Genomic DNA, 7,600 nt, shown 5'->3' on the forward strand with positions numbered 1-7,600 from the left:
CTGAAATTCATCTTGCTAGCTTGGGCCCAGCACTCCAATCTGTTAAGGTCATCCTGGATCCTGATTCTTTCTCTTGCGACATTAGCTACCCCTCCCAGTATGGTGTCATCTTTAAATTTGATAATCATCCCCTCAATTCCTTCATGCAAGTCATTTATAAAGATGTTAAACAATAATGGGCTCAGGCAGTGCTTTCCTCCCTAGAAAAATAGGTGTCACTACTCACCATGAAGTTGTTACAGTAAGTACCACACTTTTTAACAACAAAAAAAGAAGTGCCGGTACTGCATAGCCTTGAGTACCCCCTGAAAAAAGCACTGGGCCCAGGACAAAATCCTGTGGCACCCCACTTGTTACTTTTCCCCAGGATGACAGGAATCCATTAATGAGTACTCTTTGGCTTCAATCAGTCAACCAGCCACAAATCCACATAATGGTTACATCATTCACGTTTTATCAGCTTCCTTGCAAGAATATCACAGGGGACTTAATCAAGAGCCTTCCTGAGATAAAAATACACAATGTCCACAGTATTCCCCTGATCCACCAAGGTTGTAACTCCCCCACATCAGCTTCTGAGTCCTGCTCCAGAGCCTACTGGTGTCAAAGGAGCCAACTTCTAGGGGCTGAGGGGTCTCCCCCCCAATAAAATAGTGTCTGTGCACCGTGTCATGTGATCAATTATGCAGGGCAGGGCTTACTTGCCCCCCCATATTTTATTCAAGTTGGCACCCCTGACTGATGTGATAAGCCAGATAGGCTGGTTCAATAGACAGGGAGCTTTCAGTTGTGGCCCCAAATTTGTGAACTGCCTCCAACCTCCAACTAATGTATGGTCCCATCAATTCAGTCCTTCAAATGGACTATGGAGAGCCATTTATTCAAGGGACCTTTTTCTAAAGCAGGGGTAGGGAAGTGTTTTCAGCCTAAGGGCCACATTCCCTTCTAGCTAAGCTTCTAAGTGCCACATGCCAGTGGTGGGTGGAGCCAGAGGCAAATGTGAGTGGAGCAATCAACACCAGTTTCACTTTTTATACAGTAAGCTAGTTTCTACATATGCATACTGATCTCAGTCCTCAATCCAGATATGCAACAGAGAAGGATGCCTTCTTGCCAGGCAAAAGAACTTGTAGTGCCCAAACGTGTGTGTGTGTGTGTGTGTGTGTGTGTGTGTGTGTAAGAAGAGTCCTGAAGGTGGATTAGGCCAAATGCCCATCTAGTCCATTACTATTCCCACATGCAATTGCCAACAACTGGTGTTCAGAGGCATACTGCCTCTGGTGTTGGAGGTAGAACATGTGAATTCTGACTAGTTACCAGCAAGCACACCAAAATTATCAAATGAGAACTGAATGTGCTACAGTAAGTGGCAATGTGTGATTAGGGAAGGCTGCTCTAGTAGGGCAAGAGGGACACTGCCCCACCAAGCTCAGTGTGCCCTCAGCCAGCTTCCAGCTGCCTGTTTCCTGTTTACAACCAGCTCAGGGGTTGACACTCCCTGCCAGCCTCCTCTTCCTTAGTCCCTATCTTTCCCTTGCCTCAGCAGAGAGGAATACACAAGCAAAACAAGAGTTACTTGTCTGTCAAACATTGGCTTTGGCTCCAACTAGTGTTGGGACTGAGTGCTGTAGAGAGAAAATTGGAAAAGTAGGGTGGGTGGCAAGGAGAAATGGTCAAAGGCCTGGAAACAATGCCTTATGAGGAACGGCTAAGGGAGCTGGGCATGTTTAGCCTGGAGAAGAGGAGGTTAAGGGGTGATATGATAGCCATGTTCAAATATATAAAAGGATGTCACATAGAGGAGGGAGAAAGGTTGTTTTCTGCTGCTCCAGAGAAGCGGACACGGAGCAATGGATCCAAACTACAAGAAAGAAGATTCCACCTAAACATTAGGAAGAACTTCCTGACAGTAAGAGCTGTTCGACAGTGGAATTTGCTGCCAAGGAGTGTGGTGGAGTCTCCTACTTTGGAGGTCTTTAAGCAGAGGCTTGACAACCATATGTCAGGAGTGCTCTGATGGTGTTTCCTGCTTGGCAGGGGGTTGGACTCGATGGCCCTTGTGGTCTCTTCCAACTCTATGATTCTATGATTCTATGATTCTAAATGGAATAGATTACGCTGAGGGAGCTCATGGCTGGCTGATTGGAACAGTTAACAAGAGCATTCCACACTGCAACATTCTTTTGCAAGTCCCGCTCGTACAAAGCACAACATGAAACTACTTTTAAATAATCTTTAAACAATCATTTTAATGAATAAATGAGTTGTGAAGTTGTGCGATTGTGAAACAGTGAATGAGGGAACTAACCAGGTGTGGGAATCCCAGAACAATAATGTGCTGGAAATGCTTTGTTTAGTTACTCTATTGCTTATTTATTTGATGCAATCTTTTTACCCCCAGTCTTCATTCTGAGAAAAAGGCTCTCAGAGAAGTATGCAAACATTAGCAATGAGGCAAGCTTTGTGTTCGGGGAAAATGCAAACTTGGGCACAAATTTTCTTGGGCACAAAGCTCTGATCATTTTCAACCAGATCAGAAAAAGTTCAAGAGTAAAAGCCAAAGGTTGCTGGTCTCTCAGTGGAGTTGACAGAGAGGCTCCAAAGTCCCATCTTTCCTCTCCTTTCTGCTGTAGTCTGATGAGAGGAGTAATGAGCAGCTGGAAGTGACTGAACAGGCCAGTTCTACTTCTAAAATGCTGGCCTGGGCACTGCTGGGTGGTGACCATTGGAAACAGTGAGGCAGAAGGCAGGGGCACCAACAGTAAGGGAAGACAGAGCCAACAGCAGGCACCACATATTAACCCTTGCTTTGTCTCCACCTCTCTGCCTGCTCGGTTTTGTTAGAGCAGCTCTGGGGCAAAGGAGGAGGAATTTGGCAGGCACAGGGTTGTAGCTAGGGGGGTGAGAAAGGCCCCACAAAATCAGCTAAAAATATGTCAATTATTATTATTATTATTATTATTATTATTATTATTATTATTATTATTATTATTATTTGTACCCCGCCCATCTGGCTGGGTTTCCCAAGCCACTCTGGACGGCTTCCAACAAAGATTAAAAATACAAAAAAATGTCACACATTAAAAACCTCCCTGAACAGGGCTGCTTTCAGATGTCTTCTAAATGTCAGGTAAGTTGTTTATTTCCTTGACATCTGATGGGAGGGCGTTCCACAGGGTGGGCACCACTACCGAGAAGGCCCTCTGTCTGGTTCCCTGTAGCTTTGCTTCTCGCTTTGCTTCTCGCAATGAGGGAACCGCCAGAAGGCTCTCGCCAGTAGGCCCTCGGAGCTGGACCTCAGCGTCCGGGCAGAACGATGGGGGTGGAGATGCTCCTTCAGGTATACTGGGCGGAGGCCGTTTATATGTCTATAAACAAACGTATATAAATATGTCTATAAATAAACGTTTAATATGTCTATAAATAAAAATATCGATTATTGCCTCATAAGAAAATGTTTTAAATAGAGGGTCTTTATAAGAGGGGTGGTGGTTGGAGGAGAGGTGGAAAGAAGAGCTACTTTGTCCTTGGCTAAGGGGCACAATCTGAACGGTTCTGCCAGGGGCGCAAGATCACCTAGCTATGGCTCTGGTCAGGCAGTGCCACCCCTCAACTGGTTTTAAGTGGGAAGCAGGCCAGAGGGGGCTAGCTAAGAGCAGGCTGGGGTTGGTAGAACCAGTGGCGTAGCGTGGGGGGTGCAAGGGGGGCAGGCCGCACCGGGCGCAACATCTGGGGGGGCGCGCTCGCTGCCTCCGGAGTCGCCGAAGAGCCTCGGGTGCAGGCTGTAGCAGAGCCGCATGTCTCGCGGCGCCCGGCTGAAGGCGCCCGGCAGGCAGCGGCTCTCAGCGCTCGCCGTGGAGGACGCGCCAGGCAGCCCCTCCTCACAGCCCCGCCTCCGCCGCCGCCGCTGCAGCTGCTGGGCCGTTGCATTTTCCTCGCCTCTCTGCCCCCCTCCTCCTCCGGGCAAGCGGCGTCGTTTGGGCAGCAGTGCCAGCGGCAACTCGCAGGTTAGGGGTTAGGGGGGGGCACAAATTACGTGCCTTGCCCCGGGTTAGGGGGCGCAAATTACTTGCGTTGCCCCGGGTGCTGACAACTCACGCTACGCCGCTGGGTAGAACAGTGCCTCATTTGCCCTGTTGCCAGGAATCTGGGGGGAGGGGGCACTCAGCCCTTCCCATGGCCAGAGTCACCAGACTTCGCCTTGCCTGCTCTCTCTCCTTTATTTCCTTCTCTTTCGCATCCATGGTGTGCTCATAGATAAGGGTAGACCATTTGCCATGCCCATGCATTATTTCCCATCCACAAGATGCCTAGCTAATCAAGAACCATTATTCAAATAGCTGTCAAACTGGCAACCAATCAGAAGAGTCCCTTTTTGCCCGCAACACAGATGCGGTTATACAATAGCGCCCCCTAAGAAAGGCTCCACGGGAGCTGTAGCTGTCAAAGCCTGCTTTGCAAACCCAGCTCTGCTAGAATTGCAGAGGACCCCCTCTGGGTATACTGTAAGTGAAAGTGTGAACAAGCAAACAGGAATATAGAATAAGTTTGATTGGCAGGACAGGTCTGAGACTCAGATTTCAGTTCAGATGCCGTGCCTGATTTATGATATGTTTATGACAAGTGCATGACATTTTTCCAAGGGTGTTGTGAATAACTATGGGAAACTATTAAAAGCACCCCTTTGTTCGGGGCTTTTCTCTGCTTCCTTTATATTGTAGTTTGAAGTCTTGTTGCAACAATAAAGAACAGGCCTCTTGATCTCTGTTTTGCTTCTTATCTTGGCTGGAGCCTTTTGTTTGACCATCCAACTCGAGCCTTGGGAACTCCCTGCTACAGCCCTAATGGACTAGCCTCCACTGGTATTAGAAGGGATGAAGTAGAAATCTTGAAATAAATACCGTATTTTTCGCCCTATAGGACGCACTTTTCCCCCTCCAAAAATGAAGGGGAAATCTGGGTGCGTCCTATGGGGTGATTGCAGGCTTTTGCTGAAGCTTGGAGAGCGAGAGGGGTCGGTGCGCACCGACCCCTCTTGCTCTCCAGGCTTCAGGAAGACATCCGCAGCCTAGGCAGCCCTGTGGGAGGTCCCGCAGGGCTGTCTAGGCTGCGGATAGCAGCCTGCTTCCCGGAGCATCGGGCGTCCTGAAAGCAGAGTGCCCGGCGCTTCAGGAACACATCTGCAGCCTAGGCAGCCCTGCGGGAGGTCCTGCAGGGATGTCTAGGCTGCGGATAGCAGCCTGCCGCCCGGCGCGAGGAGCGCCCTGAAGCAGAGCGCCCCCCGCGCCCGGCAGATATCCGCAGCGTGGGGACCCTTGCAGAAGTTCCCCGCAGGGCTCCCCACGCTGCGGATAGCAGCCTGCCGCCGGGCGGGCAGGGCGCCCTGAAACAGAGCGCCCCTCGCGCTGGGCAGACATAGGCCAGCCCCACAAGCTCGGGGGACAGCAGGGAGGCGCAGCGCCGCTATTCCGCTGTTCCTCGACCTGGTTTGGTTTCCCCGACCTGCTTTTTTTTTGGGGGGGGAAATAAAGGGAAAAAAATTCCCTTTATTTCCCCCCCAAAAAAAACTAGGTGTGTCCTATGGGACGGAGCGTCCTATGGGACGAAAAATATGGTAGTTTTCTCTTGACTGGATTCCCTGCCCTCCTTCTCATTGCAATAAGCATCCTGATTATTCACTATGTCTGCCATCCATTCCCTGGCTTCCCCACTCAAATCTGGCCCATCCACCATATATTGAATGCCCCTGTATGTGCTGTACAGCGACCCAGTGTTAGTAGAAATAGTTGTTATCTGACCAATTAAAACTTTTAAAAAGCATCTTAGAGGCCTTGTTTCCCCTCCCTGGCAGAGACTCAAAGAAGCTTTCTGCCTTGCAGGGCTTGCAAAAATCCCCCTCCGTTCTCTGTCAAGGTTGTCTGGGAGTCAATTCACACCCCAGCATCACTCAGTCTTGTGTGTTGAGGCAGCTGCTGACTGGGAGTGAATTACAGCCCTGTGGTAATTCACTCCCTTGGCCCCACCGACAATCTCACAGTTGTGTGCACTCAGCAGAGAGCTGGGGGTGGGGTGAATCCCAGTCGTTGCATTGATTCTCTCCTGGGTCCCCCAAGCGCTGCACCTGACAGCCGCAAAATGCATGGAGTGAATCTCAGCCCTGTATTAATTCACTCCTAGGGTCAAGGACTCAAAGTGGGTGCCATTGAAATAAATAAATAAATAAAAAGGGTGACAAGAATACTGAAATGCAAACTTTCTGTATAAGATATCTACTGCCAAAGAGAGCGGGGTGGGGTGGAATGCTTCAGCGAAAGAGACCACCAATCTGCATGAAATCTGCTTAGGCTAATTTAAATGTATAGGTGCCAATTTAGAAATAACTGCTACAGCTGAAACGGAAATGTAATGCTTCTTACTACAGTGGTACCTCTGGATGCGAACGGGATCCGTTCTGGAGCCCCGTTCGCATCCAGAGCAGAATGCAACCCACGTCTGCACGGGTTGCGATTCACCACTTCTGTGCATGTGCGCGACGTCATTTTGAGTGTCTGCGCATGCTCGAGCAGCTAAACCCAGAAGTAATGCATTCCATTACTTCTGGGTCACCGCAGAGCGCAACCCGAAAACGCTCAACCTGAAGCGACTTTAACCTGAGGTATGACTGCCGCCCCCCTTCATGGATCACTGCCTTGCCGTGGCGAAGGGGCTTGAAGAACTCAGAGAAGCTATGAACTACGCCGAGCAGGGCACACAAGATGAACAGGTGATAGTGGAGAGTTTTGACCAAACGTGATCCACCTGGAGTAGGAATCGGCAAGCCACTCCAGTATCCCTGCCAAGAAAACTCCATGGACAAAGACAACAGGCATATAAAAGTTATGACACTGGAAGATGAGCCCCTCAGGTCGGAAGGTGTCCAACATGCTACTGGGGAAGAGCGGAGGACAAGTACAAGTAGATCCAGAGCTGATGAAGCGGCTGGGCCAAAGCCGAAAGGACGCTCAGTTGCGGATATGCCTGGAAGCGAAAGGAAAGTCCAATGCTGTAAAGAAAAATATTGCATAGGAACCTGGAATGTAAGAACCATGAACCTGGGTAAGTTGGATGTGGTCAAAAATGAGATGGCAAGAATAAATATTGACATCCTGGGCATCAGTGAGCTAAAATGGACGGGAATGGGCGAATTCAGTTCGGATGACTACCATATCTACTACTGTGGGCAAGAAACCCGTAAGAGAAATGGAGTGGCCCTCATAGTCAACAAAAGAGTGGCGAAAGCTGTACTGGGATGCAGTCTCAAAAATGATAGAATGATCTCGATACGAATCCAAGGCAGACCTTTTAACATCACAGTAATCCAAGTTTATGCACCAACTACTGGTGCTGAAGAAACTGAAATTGACCAGTTCTATGAAGACTTACAAAACCTTATCGAAGTGACACCAAAGAAGGATGTTCTGCTCATTATAGGGGATTGGAATGCTAAAGTAGGGAATCAAGAGATAAAAGGAACAACTGGCAAGTTTGGCCTTGGAGATCAAAACGAAGCAGGGCAAAGGCTAATAGAGTTCTGTCAAGAGAACAAGCTGGTCATCACAAA

Source organism: Podarcis vaucheri (genome assembly GCF_965113315.1).
Source record: "Podarcis vaucheri genome assembly, chromosome: Z".
Taxonomy (NCBI): Eukaryota; Metazoa; Chordata; class Lepidosauria; order Squamata; family Lacertidae; genus Podarcis; species Podarcis vaucheri.